Source organism: Tamandua tetradactyla, chromosome 1 (genome assembly GCF_023851605.1).
Source record: "Tamandua tetradactyla isolate mTamTet1 chromosome 1, mTamTet1.pri, whole genome shotgun sequence".
Lineage (NCBI taxonomy): Eukaryota > Metazoa > Chordata > Mammalia > Pilosa > Myrmecophagidae > Tamandua > Tamandua tetradactyla.
The window spans coordinates 59,295,362-59,317,164 of record NC_135327.1 but is presented as its reverse complement, the minus strand read 5'-3'; the positions used below and the strand labels follow the sequence as shown (position 1 = coordinate 59,317,164).

Sequence of the window (21,803 nt, the reverse complement as noted above, 5' to 3'; positions counted from 1 at the left end):
AACTGGGACAGTTATTCAGGACATCATTTTGGTTTTGACCAGACAATGAGACAAATGCAAGTTTCAGGGTGGAGTAAAGAGAACACTGGTAGAATTAAAACTAGTAGAAGTAAAACCAAGATATATCTATTTCAACCCTCTTGTGACAATAAGGAGCTGGAAACACAGACACTGGAGGCCACCTGCTTCTCCCAGCTTCAATGGATTCGCTAGAGAAAATGCAGATTAGCCATTGAGTTTTGAAGGGGATAATTGATAAGGTAGAATGAAGAGGGTTACATTAAACTTTGAGTACACCTTTAAGAACAGACAATAGACAACTTCAAAAAACAAATCTCATGGGACCATTATACCATTTTGTCATAAAAGAGAACACAGTACAGACCTCAAAAAAATTTTCCAAAAGACACAAAAATAACTCAGGACCTTATATTAGAGCAACGCTATTAAACTTTAATGATAATACTTAAAAAGAGAGAACTCTTAGAAATTAAAAAGTGTTCTTAAATAATCATTGGCTCATTACAGGCATCAAAACTACATTAGAAACTATTTAAGAATAATGATGGTGATGAGACAGTTTCACAGTAAACCTAGGGAATGTAGTCAAACATGACTCAGAGCAAACCGAATCTTACATATTTCATCACTGAAGCAGAATCCCAGTAAATGAACTCAGCTCAAGAAGCAAAGGAATGATGAAGCAGGGCATGGTAACACCAAAACAAGGACAAAATCAGAAATTTCTGAATCCGAAAACGGAAAAACACAAACTGATGAATAATTCAGAAACTGTATAGAAAAACAGACCCCCAGTAAAATAGATGCACCTTTGGCAAATTTAATCAAGAGAGAAAAACAACACTTTTTTTTTTGTTACATTTTATGCTAGCCCATTTGAAAATCTTGATGAAATTGATTTTTTTTTGAGGAAAAAACACATTCCCGAACTTGAAGACCCACCCTGAAAAGGCCACTATTCAGAAAACACCTCACACACGCTCAGCAGCAGGGATGCGCACCAAGAAGCTGAACGAGCCTTTTCCAGAGCAGAGTGCTAGAGGGCAAGTGCCACCGTGCCGCCACCATGCCGCCACCGCAGTTCCCATGTAAGGTGGGCGTCGGCCGCCCGGTGGGGAAGTGACCCGCCAAGCGGAAACACCGCACGGGGTCCGCCATCGGCCCGAGGCACGCCCCCCCCGCCCCCGCAGGACCAGTGGAAACAAAACACAGCTTCCCTAGCGCAGTAACAATCACGCGGTCATCTCGACAGGGTCCCGAGAGACATGTGCTCGAACGTCCTTTCCAGTTGAGCTTGTCCAGCAGAGCAAGCATTCCGAGGAGGCCACCCATTCTTAGGAAACGAAACCATGGGTCCCAGGGAGCGTCAGCACCCTGCCCAGTTGGTGCTCGCGGGCGGCCCAGCCGGGCTGCTCAGCACTGCCCCTGCCAAGGCGGCGGGAATTTCCTCCCAGTGAGAGGTGCAGGCACGCGCAGTGCAGGCCGGTGCAGCACGGCGGCCGTGTGTGTGCCGGGCGGGGAAGTATGCCCGGCTGCAGTGCACATACACACGTGTGTTCACAGCGCACGCGCAAGCCACACACCACCTCTGACTGGCCCTCCACAGGTACGTCCTCATGGGCTTTCCCTCAGGTAGACCCACAGGTGCACATGCCTGAAGTCTCGGAGGCTCGTCTTCGGGAGGAGAGAGGGGTCCTCACTTTCACTCGTCAGGCGGGGCCTCTCCTGGCTCTGCCCTGGGCAGCGGCCACCAAACACAGCTCCTGGCAAAACCACCAAGAGCGCCCGGTGCCTGGGCGTGGGGCGGACCCCCGTGTTCGCCCACCGGGCACCCATATGACCCCTTGCCCCGGCAGTGCGCCAGCCGCCCCGCTGCTTTCCCGAGGTGACGAAGCCTTTCCAGGTTCTGGGACCGTCGACCTCCCCACCCAGTGATCTGGCGACACACCCGCCCCACAGGAAGGGCTCGCACTGACCCTGGGTCACCGTGTCCTGGGCTGCGTGGGGTCCCCAGGCACTTCCGCCGGAAGGACTGGCTCCGGCCAGCCGGGACAGGGCGGACCCGGGCAGTCTGACGCGAACACCTGCGCGGTACCGCTTCCTTCCTGGGGCCCCGCCAGTCCACTACGAGGCGACTCTTTTATGTTATGAGTAACACAAAAATGTCAAGGCTCGAGCTGAGGAGGAGTCATTTCTGCCTTCCAGGAGTGCAGAAGGTTCTAGAAGGAGTGTGGAAGGTTTGGAAGCTTGCTTTGACTGGAGGTTAAGAGAAGGGTACTTTGAGCTCCCGGTAGGGCCTCCGATAACGTTTGCCCAGTTGAGCCGGACTGAGGAGGCCACACGGAGCCAGGCCGGGTCTCTGGAGGTTGGGGTGAGGGGCGGGCGTAGCGGGCTCACGTTGCGTGTTATTACATTCTCTCGGCCAAACCACCCATCTTTCATAAGGAAATTTAATTATAAAACTGCTGAAAAGAAAACCCACCACATAAAGATTTTTTTTTTTCTTTTTTGGCCCGTCAATCCTATTACGCTTTGCCGTCCAGCCACATTTGCCTCGTTCCCCAGGCGCCGCTCGGCGCGGGCCGCGGAAGTCAGGCGGCGCTGGCACCGGCTGGTGTCCTGGGGCTCTGCGTCGGCTCGCAGAATGCTCGGGTCTCTTCCGTCGTTGATGATATGAAGAAGAAATAGTGCACGAACGAAGTAACCAGATCAGGGGAGAGCAGTTTCCCCTTGATTTGTGTCTGGAAAATGAGAAAAACATCCAGAAGCATTCAAGGGGGCCCTGAGAAAAGAACACAGACCGGCATTTCCATCACGCTCTTGTGCCTACGATGCCGCGGAGAATTGCGCTCTTTTGCATTTGTTATTAAGGGACAGAACAGATGGTGAAAGGTTAGTTTAAAGGGAGGTCTACATTAAAATAACTTATGGTGCTGGGCGACTGTGCACCCAGGGGCTTCTAGAAGCGAGGAGGACAGCGTGCCTTCAGGAGAGGTGGGATGAGATGAAGGGTGCTGGCACAGTGCCCCAAGGCCATGCACGTGGGTAGAAAAATTCACCATGTGTGGTTCTGAATGGCAAATACCCTGGAGGGGACCCCGAAGCACCTGAGGGGAGGACGCCTGGGAAAAGGGGATACCCAGATCCCAGAGGAGCCCATCCAACAGAAGGCCCCCCCCCACATCTGGCTGTCCCTCCCCTCCCAAACCCAGCTCTCCTCCAAGTCCCCGGAACCTGGTGCTGTTCCCCTGACCCTGCAGTGGCTGGGAGAGGATAGGCAGCAGGGCAGTACAGTCCTGTGGCCGCGTGGCTCCCCTGTGGTGGAAGATGCGTTAAGACACGTGGCATGCCCGTGGCCCTTAAATGAGGTTGTGGTATACAGTGCAGAGGAGGGAGCAGGGCAGGGAGGGTCCTTGGGAAGGCCTTGGGGATGGCAAGGAGGCTGTGAAATGCTGGGTTCACTTGAGCCTGCCGGGTGTTGCCACTGCTAGCAGGGTCCCTGGGTGCAGGCTCATGGACACACAACTGGACCCCCTTCCTTTGCACCATGCCTCTTAAAGGGTTAGGGTAACTCACAGGCTCTGCCAGCCATTCATAGGCCTCCTTGGGTTCCTGCCCCAGCATTTCAGAAGATTCTGTTAAAAATCCTTAGCATCAAGAGCTTCCACTAAGATGTACTTCTTCAGTGAAGGGTTTCAGTTTCCTCTCCTTGTATAATATTAAGCTGGGGGATTTTCCCAAGAAAAAGGATTGCAAATCCTTATTTTCCTGCCTGTTGGGAGTTTTGAGTTGCCTGTAGTTGCTGCCATCTCCCTATGGAGGGAAGGGTCCAATGCTGACTGCAGACCCCTGGCCCCTGCCCCCAGACCTGCAGGCAGGAGGAGCTGCACTTGGCCTCTGTAGCTGGGGGAGGAAAGGCAACTTCCCTTTAAAATCCAACTCTTACCAGCGCCTGGAGGTAAGAGCCCCTCCCACCTAAAGGCAAGAGGCCTGCTTGGTTTAGATAGTCCCCTTCTCCTCTCCTCCTCCTTCCCTTCCTCCTTCCCCTCTTCCCTTCCCATCATTTTTAGAGCCCCCTTTCCGGGCCCTGGGTACCAAACATGGCAATCTTTGTCACCCCAAGTGGTACATCCGGGCTTGCAGGTGCTCGATAATTATCTGATGAATAAATAAAGTCAGGACATACAGCCCAAGGGCAAGCTGATGGTCCTCTTCCCAGGCACTGGGGGTTCACTCAGTGGTGGGTAAATGAAAGGTGGGAAAAGAACGAATAAAGGAAAAGAGAAGGGAGGAGAGAAATTAGGGGAGAGGAGTAGGGGAGAAATGCAAGGGGTGTCATACTCTTAACTCCCCTCGCCCTGAGCTGGCTGAGCCTGGCCTGATGGTGTCACTGTAGAGTGGGATGGGGGCCCTTCTGGGGTCCTGGGGCTGGTAGGAGCGGGGTGATTTTGCCCTAGAGATGCATAGGGCCCTGGACCTTGAGGTCTGTGTGCTGCTATGTCCCCCAAGCTCAAGCCTTGATGCTTCTGGCCTGCGAGGGAAGACCATGGGGCAGCATCCACAGTCCATCGTGACCTGATCGTCCATGGCTTTGAACTCTTCTGTACAAATTTGGGTCTCCCTCCTCCCGTGGCCATTGTGAAGGGGAGAGACCAGAAATCTCAAACTCTGAGCCTCACCCCTGGAATTCCTGAAGCTTCCATTAAAGACAGTCCCAAATGTCAGCCCCCCCTGACTATCTTGTCCATCCCACTGAAGGACAAGAGGGGACACTGAGGCCCATGTGGAAATAGCAAGGAACTGGGGACCTAGGTTGGACCTCCCAGCTCCCACGTCCATGCCCACCACATGGACACACTAAGGGTCTTCGTGTTTGTCCAAGGACGCTTGCTGGGCTCTTGTGCGTGCTCACACATGGGCCATCTCCCCGACTCCAGCCGGTTCTGCCAGGGTGTGCAGGGTATTGCTGGAGTGACATGTTTTTAAGTCACCATGGCTGTGTCAGCTCCTGGACCAGGACTTCATGCCAATTACTTCAGAAAGAGATTACAGAATCGTAACCTAGTCATACTAAATCACTTTTAGCTCACTGCAAAGTTTAATTTAAAAGCCCTTTGCTATGGCACTGGATGAACAGCAAGACTAAGCACTGTTAAAACTGATCTCATGAAATTAATCAAACTTGGGACTGAGGGTGAGAAGTATTCTTATTTCCAACTCTTCCTTAATTCTCGAATATTTCTTTAAGAGGCTTGAAGATGTTTGTATTTCTTGCATTTTATGAAATACTTTCCATGCTTGAGGAAATTCAGCCTTCAATTATTTTCAATTAGGTCTCTGTAATGAGCAGGAACCCCCGAATGTGATATGAAAAGGCATTTGTTGTGTAACATTGACACTATTGTATATTACTGTTCACAATTACTTTGAGTTTTATAAATCAGGAGAAAACCCTTAAAGCCATATGAATACTAATGAAAGCCGTGAATATATTTTTACAAAATTCACCTGGTGGGGAATAGTGAATTAGATGCTTCTCGAAAATGCCCTTCAGGTTGCACTAAATTAACAGAGAGAGGTGCTGGGTTAATTTTTGGTCTGGGATTAGAGTAGATTTTACTGCTGGATGAGCCATACAATGGGCATTACCTGCTGTTCTGGCAAGAGAGGCCTGATCTCCTTTTGGGGGAATCACTACTACCTTATGGTGGGTGGTCTCAGGGAGATGGTCAGTCAAGATGCTGCCCTCCTTCAGCACTGGGGGAAGCCTGTGACCCCAGCAGGGGTGGAGGGGGGTGTGCAGCCTCTGTTTCAAACTTGGATCTGGAGGAGAGAGGAGCCAAGGGTGGAAAACATGGCTGTGGCCCCTTTCTTGCAGCATCACCTCCCCGTGCAGACCCATAGCCTGAGGCCCCTGGCTTACAGGCCTTTCCATCCAGCCTGTGCAGCCCAGGGTCTTTCTAGTACCTGCTCGGGATAATGGGAGATGTTTTCCATTGCAATCAACTGAAGACCCTGACTGACGCAGATTCAGTGTGAGGAACCCATCTCACAGTGCCTGGCGCTACGTGCTAGTGTGTGTGTGGGGGTGTTATGTGGCTGGAGGCTCTGGACTCAGTTTACTCTGCCCCTCATGGAGGCCACCCCAACCTCAGCACCCCTTACCTTGGGCTAGGGTCCCTATAAGCAGACCCTGGGACAGGGATTCTTTAGTGGGGAATTGATTGGGGAGAGTTTGCAGGAGAAAGAGCGGGAAGGAAGGAGAGTATGGCCCCGGCTGGGGTCCATTTCAGCCTCTCCCACAGGGATCCCTGGAGTGGGTGCTGCAGAAGGAGGCCAGTGTGGGTGGGCCAGCCCCAGGGCTGCTCAAGGGCAGGAGAAAGCAGGGGTACACAGCACTCGGCCTTGAGGGTTTGTTCCACAGCTACTGCCTGACGCCTCAAGGGAGCCAGGGCAGGGGAGGAAGTGTCTGAAGAGCAGGTCACTCTATGAGAACCAGTCTGGGCCAAACCTGCAGCTTTCAAGGAATAAGAGACCTGGACCTAACAGCTAATAGGGGGCTTCCGGCTTCCGGCTTCCGCTTCCAGTGATCCAAGCTGGGAAGAGCCTTGTCAGAGAGGCCAGATACATACAGCCAACCCAAGGGTGATATGGAGCTTCTTGGGGCTGGTGGTCTTGACCTGACTGAGGTGGGGAATCAAGGAACCCGACCGGCTGTGACAACGGGTGGCAGATGTTCACCCATATGGTCCCTGTTGGCGTTTTCAGGACCCCCTTCCCCCAAATGAGAAGTCAAGGGTCTTATGGGGGAAATCTGCCTCACTAATGGGATGCGAGTGTGCCCATTGTGGGCAGCGTCTTCCCCTCCTGGCCCTTATTTCAACATAGAGCATGGTCTCACAGTTCATGTGCCAGGCCCTGGGCTTGGGATAAGTGATGACTTCAGAGCCGGCCCCAGAAGGAGCTTGGTGGAGCAGGGATGGGGGCGGGGCACCGAGAAGAGCTGTGGCCACGAGAAGGGGGCTGGAGGGGAGACATGCAGGGGTGAAGGCAAGGGGCGGGGTCCGCAGGGGCCTGGCGGGAGGGGAGGCGGTAGGCTCAGGCTAGGCCAATGAGGGGGTCTCAGTGCTATGTGGCACTGTGGTTGGCTCAGGCACAGACCAGTGACTCAAATTGGGCCAATAAGAGTGTGCGTAGCTCAGACATGGTCATGTGACTCAGGCTGGGCCAATGAGAGCGTGACTGTTCAGGCATGGTCATGTGGCCCAGGGAGGGCAATGGGAGTGGCTCCTCTCTGAGGGCAGGATCCATAGCACCTCCTGGGAGGGCTCCATAGTGACCCTTTCTCTTTGTTCTGGGCAAGTCACTGACCCTCTTGGTGTTGTTTTCCCCAACTGTGAGATGGGATTCTCTCACTGGCATGCAGGGATGTTGTCAAGGTTGAGAGTCAGCCCCTGCAGTGTCCGACTGGTATCCAGCGCAGGGCTGGGCCTTGCTATGTCAGTGCTGGCTGCTCAGTGTTACGTCCTGACGCCTTCCTGGAAAGCATGGCACAGAAACATACACACAGGAAGGGTTCTGGGCATCAGAGGTGCATGGCTGAACCGACCAAGATAACAAGAGGACAGGCACACTTGGATGATTCCAGGCCTCAGCAGAAGGGGAGGCAAACTGCTTGCTCACTGCACCCAGCCTGGTGGGACCCCTCCAGTGAACTCAAGCAGGAAAGCAGTGTGCTGGCCATTTGCCGGCCCCTGGCCCTTCCATGGTTGTGTCCTGTCAGCTCACCATCCCCTGGAGTAATAGCAATGGATGGACAATAGCAGAGGGGGTGGCATTAGGGTCATTGGTGCAGAGAGAGAGGTAGTAGAACTGGTGATAATGGCAATTGCAGTTGATACTTTTGTAGCCAGTACACAGGGCTAGTCATTATCCTAAGCCCTTTACCTACATAGGCCCATTTACTCATCCCCATAGCAGTGTGCTTCATATCTGCCTCTCTTCTGTCACAGATGAGGAAACCAAGGCACAGGGAGGTTCCCACTCCCAAGACAGCACAGCTCTAGGGTGCCTGGTTCTGCTGTGCTTTCTCAGCAGGGAAGGTGCCTCTTTCAACAGGAAACAGGAATGTCTCAGGGCTAATTTTCATTGCATACTATGTCCTCCCATCCCAGGACCACAGGCCGGGTTTGGAGTAGACAGACTTGCCAGGCCTGTGTCACAACTCGCTCTTGGGGCTGGCAGCAGAGACTACCCTACCTGCAAGACCAAAAGTGGGTGACGAGCTCCTCACAGTGAGAATCGAGCAAGAAAAGGGGAAAGGGGAGCCAGCTGGTTCCAGCAACTCCTGCCCAGGCCAGCAAGCTGCCTTTCTGCCCATGGGAAGCTTATATCACTGTCTCAGTAGCCCTCTGGAAGCCATCAGCCCACACCTTCCACAGAGGTGATGACAAATGCTGGGGTGTGGGGGGCTAGAAGGCTTGTGAAAGAGCAGCTCAGGTGCCAGCAGCACCTTGGTCCCATTACTAGTGAGACTCCAGCTGCCTCTGGGACACAGAGGGCTGTGTATGGGCTCAATACCCACATAAACTGTTAAGTGGTCACACTGCTGAGGGTGGGGGTGAGGGTGGGCCTGGGGGTCCTGAGGAGGGTGGAGGAGGAGGGGTAGGTGGACCTGAGGTCCTGAGGAGGATGAGAGAAAGGTGCAGGGTGGTCCTGGGGGTGCTGAGGAGCGCAGAGGAGGGGCTGTCACCAGAAGCCCTGCTGGAGAGCCTCCTTTGTTAGTGCATCAAAGTTTAATGAGAGCAGGGACATGCCATGCTGTTCAAGTAATGGATGGCAAGAAAGGGGAAAACAAATGAAACGCTGATATTAATAAAAGATCTGGGAGCGGAGTTGCCACCCATCATGCTGGCAGCTGGCATGGAGGCCCTGCTGCTCCGGAACCATTAGACCTGGCTGCCAGTGGAATGGGGAAGGGAGTCTACCCTGGGAAGGAGTTGCAGGGGCATCTAGGAAAGAGGTGCAGCCTCTTCATATCCAGGTATCTGAGCAGCTGTGTGGGAAACAGACTCTAGGACTCCTCACTGGAGGTGGTTATACCTGTGAAAACTGTTAACTTTTTAAAAGAAATGGCTGCTACTCAATTGGAATTCGGCCCGAAGTCAAGGCTGGGTTCTCATAGGTCACCACAAGGAACTTTATCACTGTGATTTATCCTTTTAATTGAAATTTCATTTAGTATTTATTCTCATTTGCAGGAGGGCTTCCAAATTCCCCAGTGCCTGGGGCTCTGGGACAGTTTGATTAGAACACAAGAAAGAAGCTGCTGGCAGGTGTGTGTATTCAGTGCCACTGCAGGAGGGCTGGTGGGGATGCTTTTGAGCAATCTCCATTCACAAAGGGTTCTAGTAGGAGCTGAGAGCAGCCAGCCTTTCTAGAAAGTGCAAGACCCCGGGGGCTCTCCCCCTCTCCCTGATGCTGTGCTTCGCAGGCTCTTCAGAACTCAGTTTAAATGACACCTCCTCCCAGAGGCCTCCCTGACTGCCCTGTCTTGGAGTTAGCCTATTAAACCATGCTCTGTTTTAACCATCTTTGAGCACTTGTCAGAATCTTGAGTGTGCCTGTGCTTGCTTGTTATCATGGACCATCCCCCCCTCCCCAGTTATGTTCCTGCCTTTCTCCAGTTGCCCCCCAGAAGGGACTTCAGGACCACTCGTGGATGCTCAGTGAAGAGAGCCCCCAAGGACGCCCTCAGCTGCCTGTGACGCAGACAAGACCTCTCATTTGAAATGAGGGGTTGGAGCCCTTGGAACATGATGAGCCCTGGACCAGATACCAGACATACCAGGCCACCTCCAGATCCCCAGGTTCTGGCCCCTCCTTCAATCAGACCCTGTGTGCGTTCTCATTACTTTCTTTTTTCCAGAGGTCACCTCTGGGGTGATGACTTTCCATTGGGCATAGGACTGAGGGTGGGGGGCATCACCTCACCTCATGGCCCAGCAGCCTCTGGAGAGAGACGTCACTAATCCCTCCCTGGAGGAGGAGACTGAGGCTCAGGGAGGCGAAGCCCCTAATGGGTGGAGCTGGGATTTGAAGGGAGAACTGCCAGCCTCAAGACCCTCCCCACCGGCAACTGCCACCTCCAAGAGGCACCCCCTGGCTAGCTGGGGGAGAAGTGGCCTCGAGGCCTTTGGGCAGAAATGGCGCCTGGTCTTGGGAAACGTGGAAGAGGCAGAGCTGAGGACAGGCAGGAGTTGGGGCAGGGCCGGTTTCTCCTCACTATCATACTACCGTGGCTTGGAGTCTGCACCCCTGAAAAACATCTTAAGCTTAACCTACTCCTGTGGGGGTGAACTCTGGTAAATTAGACCTTCTGATGAGTTTTCTTCAGTTAAGGTGTGGCCCTGCTGACTCGGGACGTGTTTTAATCCTGTTCCTGGAGTCCCCATAGGGAAGGCCACAGAGAGAAGGGCCACGGGGGCAGCCAGAAGCCGCAGGTCAGCGGGACCCTGAAGAGAAAGGGGAAGATGCTGCACGTTCATCGCCATTTGACGGGGAAGCCAAGGAGCCTGGATCACTGCCAGCCAGTCCCACAAGGCCACAGTTTTAGGGGAGAAAGCTTTGCCTCCATGATGCCTTGATTTTGTGTCTTGGCCTCAGGTTCTCATTGCTTAAGCCAGCTCATTGCATGGTTTGCTTTAGGAGTGGGAGATGAGATGAAAATAGGCTCCGAGCTGACATCAGGGCAGCCGAGAGGGATGAGAGGGGCCCTCCTCAGCCGGGCTGATGGCCAGGGGACAGCAATGGTCATATCTCCCACAGCCTCTTTCTGGTGTGCTGGGGCCACATGGGACATTACTTGGGCCATACAACCTTCTTGTAACAAGCTGTACCCCCTGTGGCCTCCACCCCAGCCTGATCAGCCCTATGTCTAGTCATTGCCTTGTTTTCTGAGCCAGGCTTCCCAGTAGCATTGCCATATCTGAGCGAGCTGGGTGAGGGCATCAGTATGCCTGGCATGCCCTGCGAAATGGAACCTGCAGCTGTTGAGGACCCCCCTGGGGGGCCACCATCCAGTCACCTGCCCTTGTGGGGGCTGAGGTCCCCACAAGTTACCTGTGCCACCCATGCTTCTCTACCTCTAAGAACCTCAGCCCGGCTTAGGTTTCCAGTGGGATCCTCTGGTGTCAGGGCCAGGCCTGCCTTGACCAGAAATGTGCTTCATGCTCAGCCAGAATCAGAGGGCTTTGGAGTTAGGGAGTGTGCACAAGAGAGAGAGGGAGAGAGGGACCACTGTGAGCAGGTAATCCAAAACTGCAACAGATGGCACAAAGTGGGGCCCTTGTCTCTTCTTCCTGGCAAGCAGAGGCCCCTCATTTTGTGGGGCTTGTCAGCTTGAAGTGCTTGCCCACAGCACCTGCATTTTGCCCAATAGCTCCTGAGCTGGATTTGATAGTCCTCACTTCTGCAGCTTCGCCAAGGCTGAGGATCCCCGGCCCCTCACTGGCCTTGCCAGTGACCTTCTCATCCTCCTCTCCCTGTGCTCAGCTCAGCCTCCTCCACCTCCCACCTGCTCTGTCCAAGACACGCTGTGGTCTCGCTGTGTGATTCATTAAAGATGCATCCGGCCTTTGAGTACATTTCAAAGCAAGCTGAACTTGACTGACTAGAAATTTATTCATAGAAGTGACTCTTTTGAAATTTATCCCTCCCACCCCCACCTGCAAATCTTTATTTATTTTTAAAGTTTTGTCTGACCACTGGTCCTATGGCTGTCACCTCTCACTAATCCTCTGGCCAGCGGGACTTGGGGTATAGGGTCTGGGGACTGGGTCAGGCTTCCTGAGTCCAGGAAAGAGCTGTTCTCAGGAGCCCAGGTAAGCTGTGCACCCAGGAGCCCAGGTGAGAGCTACTCCCAAGAATCCAGGTGAGTGCTGCACCCAGGAGCCTAGGTAAGAGCTGCTATCTGGGCAGCAGCCAGGAGAGACCGCAGAGGTCCGACCAGCTGGTGAGAGTGAGGGGGTGGGGTGCTGGGGCTGAGCCCCAGGTCTGGTCCCACCTGTCCTTTCCCTGGCAGGTTTGACACATGTTGTATGCAGGTAGGTCTCATAGTTTTAAGCACCTCAGTCTGCTCACCTGAACCATTCCATCTTGAGTCTCTCATTGCTGTGATGGTGGAGGAAGCCATGACAGAAAGGAAATTAAAATCTTAGTGAACGTATCAGGTCACTTTGCAAGGAAGGACCAAGAGCCTGGGTCTGGCAAGGGTGTCTCCTCCCGAGGCCTCCTGGGGGTGGGATAGCCTTCCACTCAGCACGGTCCTCCACTTGGTAATCTCAGTCCAGTGCCTTCAGGAGGATGGCCTGGTGGCTGACGAGGAGCTGCTCCCAGAGCAGAGGCACCTATGAGGCTGCCTGGGGATAGGTGGGGCTTCTCGGGTGAGGAGACCCTCTGCAGGGGAAAAGTCACCCTTTGCCCACCCACATCCTTCTCTCTGCAGCCTCCAGAGAGCTGGACTCTGATCTTGGCTGGGTCCCATGGGCAGGAGGACCAGAGGCTGGAGCCTCGGGGATGGCACTGGCTGTGCCCGGCAGCCATCTGGAAACTGGACACTTCTGGGTCCCGCCTCCTCTGAGTCTCAGTTTTCTAGTTTGGAAAATGAGGTTGGGACGTGTTGGTGGCCACAAGAGCTGTGATGGGCTGCGCAGGAATGCTGGGACGCTTGAGGAGGAATGCCTCCTTGCCAGGGCGCCTGGACCTCTTGTGTGCGTCTCTGCTGACCCTTCATTGGTTTCTGCTGGCTGAGGTACTGGCTGAGGCCGGTGCTTTAAATCGACCGTCTGAATTTGGGTGCTTTGGGCACTAGCTGCAAGAGACCTTCTGGAGGCTTCGGGAGGAGGCACCCTTGCCGGATCCACGCTCTTGGTCCTTCCTTGCAAAGTGACCTGATGCATTCACTAAGATTTTAATTTCCTTTCTGCCGCGGCTTCCTCAACCATCACAGCAACGAGAGACTCAGGATGGAATGGTTCAGGTGAGCAGACTGAGGTGCTTAAAATGGTGAGACCTACCTGTGTACAACAGGTGTCAAATCTGCCAGGGAAAGGAGGCGACAGAGAGACAGAAACGCGAATGATCTCAGGAAGAGCCTGACGCCTTGCAACTATGGCGCCTCAACCGATCCCTCTGCAGAGTAATTTGGGCCTGGAGGGAAGTGCTTAACAAGAGAGGGGGTCCCCTCCATCTCAAAACAGCCCCAGGTGTCCCCACCACCCCTAATAGGTGTGCCGCAGCATTCGCTGGAGAGACAGATGACTGTGGAACAGCAGGGGACACTGGGGGCTCTGGGGGATTTCCTATAGCCCTGCCGGTCCTGCTCACCCCTCCTGGGACCCCCTGTGGTGATGAGTGGGCAAACAGGGCTGGTGACCCAGGAGGGGAGAAGCCTGGAGTGACCCGGCCGAGGGTGTCTGCCCTGGCAGAGCAAGCAGACCTGGGTGGTAAGGGCCCATGGGGTCTTGCCCATCTCCTCGGGGGTTCCTCGATGTCTGGGGGCATCCACTCCCTGTGCTCAGCCTCCATCAAGGCTCCCAGGACGGGGCAGGAGGAGTAGAGTCTCCAGGCCCCCACACCCTGTTCTCGGCCCTCCTTGCTGTCTGCACTCAGTGCTGAATGTTGATGTGGGTGGTCCCGTGCAGGGGCTGGGTCTCCGTGCATGGCTGTTCCCAGGGCGCAGGACTGGGGCACTCCCTGGTGGAAGCTCCATGCGGATCTGTGCAATCGATGGATGTCTGAACAAAGCCACCGAGTGCCACGTAGACCAGCCACCGGGCTCCCCACCATGGTCTGGTGAGGAAGTCAGGAAAAGTGCGATTAGACCGCCTTTAGGGATGGGAAACGGGTCTCGGCCTGCACCAGCAGAGCTGCGAGCTGGAATTGGACGCTGCTTGCACCATCCCTGAGCACCAGCTCTTGTGCGGCAGGGAAGACCCCTGCCATCTGCCTTGGCTCTCTGCTCCTAAAATGAAGGTCCAGGTGGGGCGGATCCTGTGGATTGTGCCCAGGGAGAAGACCACCCATATCCCCAGAACTACTGTGCTATCAGGGAAACGGTGAGGATTGGAGTCTGAGGCACGACCTGAGCGTGGCACAGAGACGGGCAAGGCCTGGTATACGGGACACCCCGGCCCTTCTGGGGTGTGGGTTACACATCCCTAGTGGATCCCAATCCTGCTGGGTCTGGTCCTGGTCAGCCAGGAGCAGGTAGGTGGCCAGAGCCGACCAAAAGCACAGAACTCCCTTGCCGCCCCTGGGCCCAGGCCCTGGCGATGGTGGCTTCAAACCCCATTTCCTGCCCTGTGTGCCCTGAATGTAATTTCCTCCTTCCACCTGCACACGCCTTGTGTATGGGGAAGAAGCACCAGAGAGAAGGGTCCTAAGAGGTCTCCAGAAGGACATGTGTTCTGCATGCTCAGCTCTGCATCTGTAATGCAGCCTGGGGTCTGCACGACGGGGCCTTTCTCTCCCCTTGCCCGGCAAGGGGCTGGGTTGCAGGGGCAGGGGGCCCCCAGAGAAATTCCATCTTGCACCTGGTCCACAGGGCAGTGGGGGTGGGCACGGTGAGGCACGGAGGGGCAGAGCCATCGGCCGGCCCCAGGACCTCATAGAGGGGCCCACGATTGTTTGGCCACTGCCCCTGGTCACTAAAGCCCATTGGCATGAGGGGCCCTGGTAGTTTTTGAATTCCACGCCTGGCAGGGAAGCTCCCTCAGCCAGGAGCCATTCCACATCTAAGTCTGTACGCCAGAGAAAGGGAAACAGGTCCAAACAAAGATGTGTGCACGATTATCCACCATGGTCCATGGTGGGAGCACCCCACAGAGTGCCACTGATGGACGGACCCACACTGAGGTCTGTCCTTGCTGGGGCATCACTTGGCCACACACAGTGAAGCTCCAGTGCCGGTTATGTGAGTGAAAGAAGCCATGCTCTAAAGACCCTTCTCAGAAACATCCAGAACAGTCAGACCCGCAGACAGAGAGCAGGCACGTGGCTGCAGGGGCTGCGATGGGTGGTTGGTGTGGGGGTCTCTGTGGGGTGATGAGAACATTCTGGAACTGAAGAGCGGTGATGGCCCAACAGCACCGAGAGGACTGACTGCCACTGACTGCAAACTACTATGTGCATTTTATCACTTAAAAACTTAATTTTTTAATTTATAAAGAAATAAAAAATTACCAATTAGAAATACAGAGACCCCTAGGAGTCACTGCTCAGGAGGTGCCATGCAGCCCCTGAGTTAGTCAGCGAGTCCCTCGGCTTCGGTGCAGGGGTCTGAGCATACGCTGGGGGCCAGCCTGGGTGTGGAGCGCTCCGATGTCAGCTCCCCTTGCGGCCCCTCCTAAGGGCCGGGCATCCAGACTGTCACCCCTTCCTGCTTTGGGAGCCATCCCCTGGCTGAGGACTTGGGGCTGGGGATGGGGAGCGGGCAGCCTGTGGCCAAGAGCCCCTTATCTACAGAGACTGTCAGACCCAAGTTCTGTTCCCACTGGCCCTGCAGGCCCCCTGAGCTGGCTTCAGCTGCCAGAGCTGCAAAATGTGTGCAGCTTACCCACCTCGAGGCTGTGTGGCATCAACTGGGAGGCTGAGGGCAAGCGAGAAGCAGGGGCACTGCTGCTGTCCCCCACCCCTTATCCCCATGAGGGGCCCTGTCAAGTCCCCCAAGGCACAGTTACCCCTGCAGCCTCCCATCTGCTCCTGTCATGCTCCTGCAGCACCACTGGCTGGTCCGGTCATGCTCTGTAGCACCCTCCTATCCTCCCCGCTCAGCTGCTCCTGTTGTGCCCCACCCTTTCCCCTGCACTGGGCTGTGGCACTTGCGGATGAGGTGGCAGGACGAGAGTGGAGCCCCTGCCGGACCCTAGGTGGGCGGTGCAGGGTGGAGAGGCATGGCCCACACATGGCCACAGAGGCACAGACGAGCCATCCCTGTGCCCAGCATTGCCGTCCTCTGTAATCAAATGTCCTGAGGGGCTCATGTTGGTTTTTATCACAATGTCTCAAATCATGGTTCTCTGCCCAAAAAGGGGGCTCAAGCCCGAGAAGAGCCCGAGATGCTGGCCACGAGGTTACTGGGACTGGGGGACACTGATGTGAAGGGGGACCTCCCCCAGCTCCCCTCTCAAAGCAAAGAGCTCTTCTTGGTCTAAGGTGAGGCTGCCCCAGAGCCTCCACCAGCATCTCTGTGGCATCTTCTATCATCCTGGGCACAGACCACACCATACCGAGGGCCTGGCAGGGATGTGGTGGATTGGTCACTGCTCTCTGGTGGCTCGGCAGCTGGCCATTGGGTGTCCATCGCTCAAGAAGTTGCACAGTGAGTGTGCAGTGCTGAGCTGTGAACCTCCAGGCAGGAGGTGGCAGGGCAAAGGACCAGCAGCCAGGCGGGGCCTGAAGTAGGGGGCAACTGGGGAGAGATGCAATGGGTATCCATCCAGATGGCAGGGGAGGAGATTACAGCGGCCACCACGCAAATGGTTTGAGATCCAGCTCCTGGCCACGCCTGTTGCTTTCCACAGGAAGCAAGCCCAAGCTCTCGGGCATAGGAACTGCCCTTCCTATGGCCCCCAGAGTCCTGAGCACACAGGACTAATTTTCCCAGGTGTTCATCATGCACAATGAAGCTCCAAGTCCCAGGACCACAACCCCAAAGCCTGTGGGACCAGCCAGGCCCAGAAAGGGTGTGTGATTCTCTCCAGGTGCACAGTAAGTGAGTTTAGGCACAAAGGATCCAGGCCTGTCTCCTCCCTGTGGATTTGCCCCTCTGGCTGATGGTGTGTTGTGGATACACCTGTCCCAGCCTGCCATGAACTTCAGAGGGCAGCACCGGGCTACGGGCTGGCCCTGCCACTGATGGCTGCCCAGAACCAGGGCCATTTCCTGGCCTCAGCTTCCTAGTCTGTAAAGTGGGGTGAGTGATGCCACTGAAGCCGCCAGGAGCAGCCCCCAGCAGCCACACCAGCTGGGGGCTCTCAGTGGGACTGTGTGCTGTCCGTTCAGGAACACAAGTGCTTGATGAACATCCGCAAGACAAACAGGCAGCCTCGGTTCCCTACCCAGCTTCTCAGGTCTCATCACTTGCATTCACTCCCCAGGTCTTCAAATGTCAGTCTCAAATGCTGACAGTGTCTCTTAATTTAATGCAAAAAGCAATAACTACGTATTTTCCCCTCCAGGAACTGCATGATAAAATCATAGATGTGCCTGAGGAGCTTGCAAAACTGCCCATGTACCCATAGAACTTGCAACATTGCCCTGTTTCTCTGCCTCTGCACATGGACATTCTGAAGCAGGGTCCTCTGGGTGGGGGGTGGGGGTCCCCGGACTCTGTAGGATGTTGTAGTTTCCCTGGCTTGGCCCCCAGATGCCAGGAGCACCTTCCCAGTTGCGACAACCCAAAAGTGTCTGCAGATATTGCCAGACGCCCCTGGGGGGCAGAATCACCCCATCTCACTCAGGACCCTGATGGGCAAGAAGACTCGATGCCTTGAGGGAAGGGGGCCCATGGCTGTGTGGGCGCTGCAGAGGTGGACTTGCAGGGTCTGAATCTCCAGGAGCCAGGGTTGGGTGTGCGCTGGGAGATGCTGAGCTGTCTTTCCTGTTTCCTTCACGGATGAAGGAAGGAAACATAGAACTCGCCCATGTGCAGGCCACCCTCCACTCCTTAGGAAAACGGACTGAGTAGGTCCCTCCCCATCAGCCAGTTGCAGCCCCTCACCCTGCTCCCCTATTTTAATGATTGTTACCCCCTTTGGTGTCCGAGCTGGCAAGCTCTGATCTGGTAGCATGTCTTCCTACAGTCACCCCATCCGGAACTAAACTTGTCCTCTTATGTTTATTTCAGTGGAGGTAATTTTGTGGTTCAGGGAGGATTTAATTTGCTTGCATCAGGATGATGCAAACAGCTGGCTGATGCTGGGCTCTGGCCTCCTGTGGGGAGATGGAGGGTGGCGAGGTGGCCTGCTTCTCCCAGCTCAGCCCTTGGGGTGGGGGCCTGCAGGGCTCGATGTTCGGAGCCCGCTGTCCCCCCGGCCACCTGTCCATGGAGCCTCCTGAGGGCTCCTTTCTGGGGGCCACTTCCTGCCAGTGCCAAGCCCCATTCTCATTGGGGGTGCTGAGCACACGGGGCCCGCCACTGCTACAACCCCATTCCCTGGGGGTCATCGGTGGAGCTGCCAGTAATGGCTCAGAATGATTCAGAGCAGCTGCCCTGGCCCGGAACCAACAGCTGTGGGGGGTGGGGGGCTGTTAATCTGCAGAGGAGCCTGGAAGCCCCTGCCTGTGGAAGCTGAGAGAAAGCTGAATGACAGGTGTAGATTGCCTAGGCTGCTATGCTTGGCTCTCTGGTTGAGTGGCCCCGTGGCCATGTGTGCTGGGTATCCCTTGGAGTCAGCAGGCCTCAGTGGCCACGTGGAGGACGGGTGGGGCTGGTCCAAGGGGGACCTGTCCCCGTCACTGGCTGCATCTCCCTGAAATTTGGAGAAAACCCAACTCTCCTGGGCAGCCGCATCTCCCTTGTACCCAGAATTGCCCAGGCCCCTCCTATTGTTGGCATGAGGACTTTGAGCTCCTTGAGGGCAGGTAGGGCATTCTGGATGGGTTTCTAGATGGCGCAACAAATAATCACGACCTTAGTGGCTGACACAGCACCCGCTATTAGGTCAAAGGCTGGCGTGGGGGTGCTGGGTTCTCTGCTCAGACACCACCAGACTGGAAGTCAGGGCGTTGGCTGGCCCGGAGGCTTGGGGGGAATCGCATCCGAGCTCAGCCTCGTTGTTGGCAGAATTGAGTTCCTGTGGCCACAGGACTGAGATTCCTGTTCCTGGCCGCTGTCGGGGACCCGTCCCCGCCCCCAGAGGCTGCCTGGGTTCCTTGGCACGTGGCCGCCTCCATCTTCAGGCCACAGTGCTGGACCCGGTGTGCAGCCAAGCTCTCACTGGCTCCCCTGCCACTGGCCTGAGAAAGCTGCTTTTGAGGGCCCAGCTGACTATATCAGCTTCCCCCATCCTCATCCTACACCGACTGTGCCACGCAGCATAACCTATTCACACCCTGGGGGTGGTGCAGGGCGGGAGTCTTGGGGCCCACAGAAAGGTCATGTGTGAGGTGTCTGCTGTGGGGTGTTGGAGGCTCTGCTCAGGGTGGACTCGGGGATCTAGTTTCTGTGAGCCCCAGGCTCATGCAGCCGAACTCTGCCCACTTCTCACTGGAGGACACTGGCGGGGGGACGACCATGCCCCTGCCCCTGAGTTCTGAGTTCTTAGCCCCGGAAGGGGTCTCAGCCCCACGACGGCTTCTGGAGCTCAGGCGTCCAGGCTGCAGTTTAGGGGTGCTGTCCCTTCCTCAGGCAGGGGTTGGAGACTGAGTCTCTGAGTGAACCCAAGGATGGGGGTGCAGCTTCCCCAGCAGAGGATGGCAGCCTGGGCTGCACTCAGCAGAGCCCACGGCCAGCCTGCCAGATGAACTGTAAGTGAAGGCAGATGTCCTGGGTGGGGCTGGGGCTGCAGCACCCACCCAGGAGGCGAGGGCGACCCCCCAGTAAAGGGTGACCCCTGGTAAAGGGTGGCCCTGGGGCAGGGGGACCCTCCTGGGGCCGGGGCTGCACAGCACATGCCCCGTAGAGATCTCCCACGGGCATGGCCGCCTCGGCATCTTTTCCATTTGAACCGTTTTTACGTGTGTGCTCTGCTGGCATTGCATACACTCAGTGTTGTGTAACCAGCACCTCTGTTTCCAGAACAGATAATGTTTACATCATCCCAACCTTAATTTGTTTTTAATTTGAAGAATATTACAAAACACGAAAAGATCAAAGTGACCCTTAGTCCCATCATCACACACAAGGAGTAAATGTTTCCCTTTTATCATGGAGAACGTCCCCCTTATGGAGAGACTCAGTCCTACGTCCCACCGTGTTCCCCCATGGCCGAGGAGCCTGGATTCAGAGCCCTGGGGACCGGATGTCCTGTTCTGCCACAAATCCGCCTGACTCCTGCACCTGCCTCACATCCGAAAGCTTTCGTGCCAAGACTCTGCTCTGTCTTCCCTGTGCCCCCTCCGCCCACATGCCTACTCCAGAAGGAAACGGGCAACCCGTGATGGTAAACACCCCCCAGCGTGCCCGATGATAGATGTGGGGTGTGGATGCCCCAGCCTGAGAAGCCGGCTCCCAGCTGCCACCCAGCCGTCCTTCCTCACATCACGCACATATCCCTGAGCGTCCCCACGCTCGGGCCATGTCAACTCATTCATGGGTCTGTTCCCAATGGCTCAGCACACCGTGACATCCTCAAACGAAGGCCCAGAGGCTCTCTCCCCGGGAAGCCGTTCTCTCCAGCCCTGCTCCGGAGCCACCTCCTCTCTCCAAGCGCCCTGGCCATCGACTGCAGCTGCCCCTCTCTGCACAGCCTCAGGGCTAAGCACATGGTGGGGACACAGCAGTCATGCAAAACCCAGGTTTTTTACCTTGTGACCTTGGGCAAGTTACTAAACTTCCTCTTTGCCGCAGTTTTCCCATCAAAGGTTCAGGTGAGGTCTAAATGAAATCTTGCACATGAAGCACCTAAAACCACACCTTGCCAGTAGTGAGTGTGCAATAAAATTCTTCCAAGTGAGCCTGAAACTTAGGGGCAGCAAAAGACTGGGTCCAGAATAGTGTCACCATATAGGAAGCTTTTAAAGTCACAGAGTGAAGGAAAGAATTAAGGAAGAAAGGTAGAAATTCCCCCAACTCTAGGATCTACAGATCATGTGGGAAAAATCAACTCTTACAACATAAATCCAAACATTATAAATGTGGTTACAGCATAAAGCAAATGGCCACAGGATCCGAGGAGAGGGGTGAGGTTTGGAGAGACCCAACATTTAAGGTCCTTCTTCAAGAAGCCTGGTGTTTAAGTCTCCAGCACTCAAAATTATCTCATCTTGTAATCTTAGGAGGGCTAAGCCTACTCCTAAATGCATGCAACTCCAGTATTATTACGCAATTTAATGTTCCTTTAAAGAATAGCGGAGAAGTCTCTGGATTTAAAAGGCCTTCACATTAAAGGATTCTCTTTTCTTACCCTTCTAAATATACTTTCAGTTGGATTAAATTTGACTGGGATCTCTTGTTTGGCACTGATTTACTATTTCTTATCAAGATGTCTTTTCTCCTACGTTTTCATGCTGGTTAATTCCAAATAAATTAATGAGGTCAGTAAGAGAGATAAGAACACGTGCACACGCAGACTCTCATACGGAGATGTAGAGAGCTTAGCAGAGGGGAGAAGACGATGAGAATTCTACCTCTTAAGGGAGGACTTGCGACCCTCTGATGCTACTGAGGGTTCTTTCCTACCCACCTCTCCACCAACGTCAATTCACTTAATCCACATTCTGGGGCTGAGGAGGGGTCTTTTCTGTACGCTTCTCCGTCTTTGTAACACCCAAGAGTCTTTGCTCATCTCCACCCATATGATTATCCCTGAGACCAGCTACCCACCACAGCCCTAGCCTGACAAGGTGGCGGTGTCAATGCCACTGGAGAACAATCTAAAATGGGACAAGCCTGAGGTCACAAGGAAAGCTGGCGTGAAATAGAAGCATAATCTTAAAGCTGTGAAGGACAATGGGACCTTTTCCCAGGAACCTGCTGTCTCCCAACATCTGGTAGAAGATCATAATGAAAAAGAAAACCTGACATGCTTAACTATGCAAACAAAATGAATCACGCTCAG

At 54.8% G+C, this 21,803-nt stretch overlaps 1 protein-coding gene and 1 long non-coding RNA gene across 3 annotated transcripts in view; one reads left to right on the top strand and one right to left on the bottom strand.

The window, feature by feature from the left end:
• Window positions 1-21,803, bottom strand: part of CDH4 (cadherin 4) — a 646,269-nt gene that overhangs the window by 124,655 nt on the left and 499,811 nt on the right. The window contains exon 1 of one of the 2 annotated variants that reach the window (XM_077116946.1): window positions 1,998-2,051. The exons of the other annotated variant lie outside the window; for it this stretch is intronic. The gene's annotated coding sequence lies outside the window, so the exon portion shown is untranslated. Of the gene's footprint in view, window positions 1-1,997; window positions 2,052-21,803 lie in introns of those variants that run through there. 2 annotated transcript variants of the gene reach the window in all.
• On the top strand, window positions 2,023-9,472 carry LOC143647217 (uncharacterized). The gene is made up of 3 exons (XR_013157928.1): window positions 2,023-2,258; window positions 8,196-8,464; window positions 9,282-9,472. It is a non-coding gene; the product is annotated as an uncharacterized LOC143647217 (long non-coding RNA).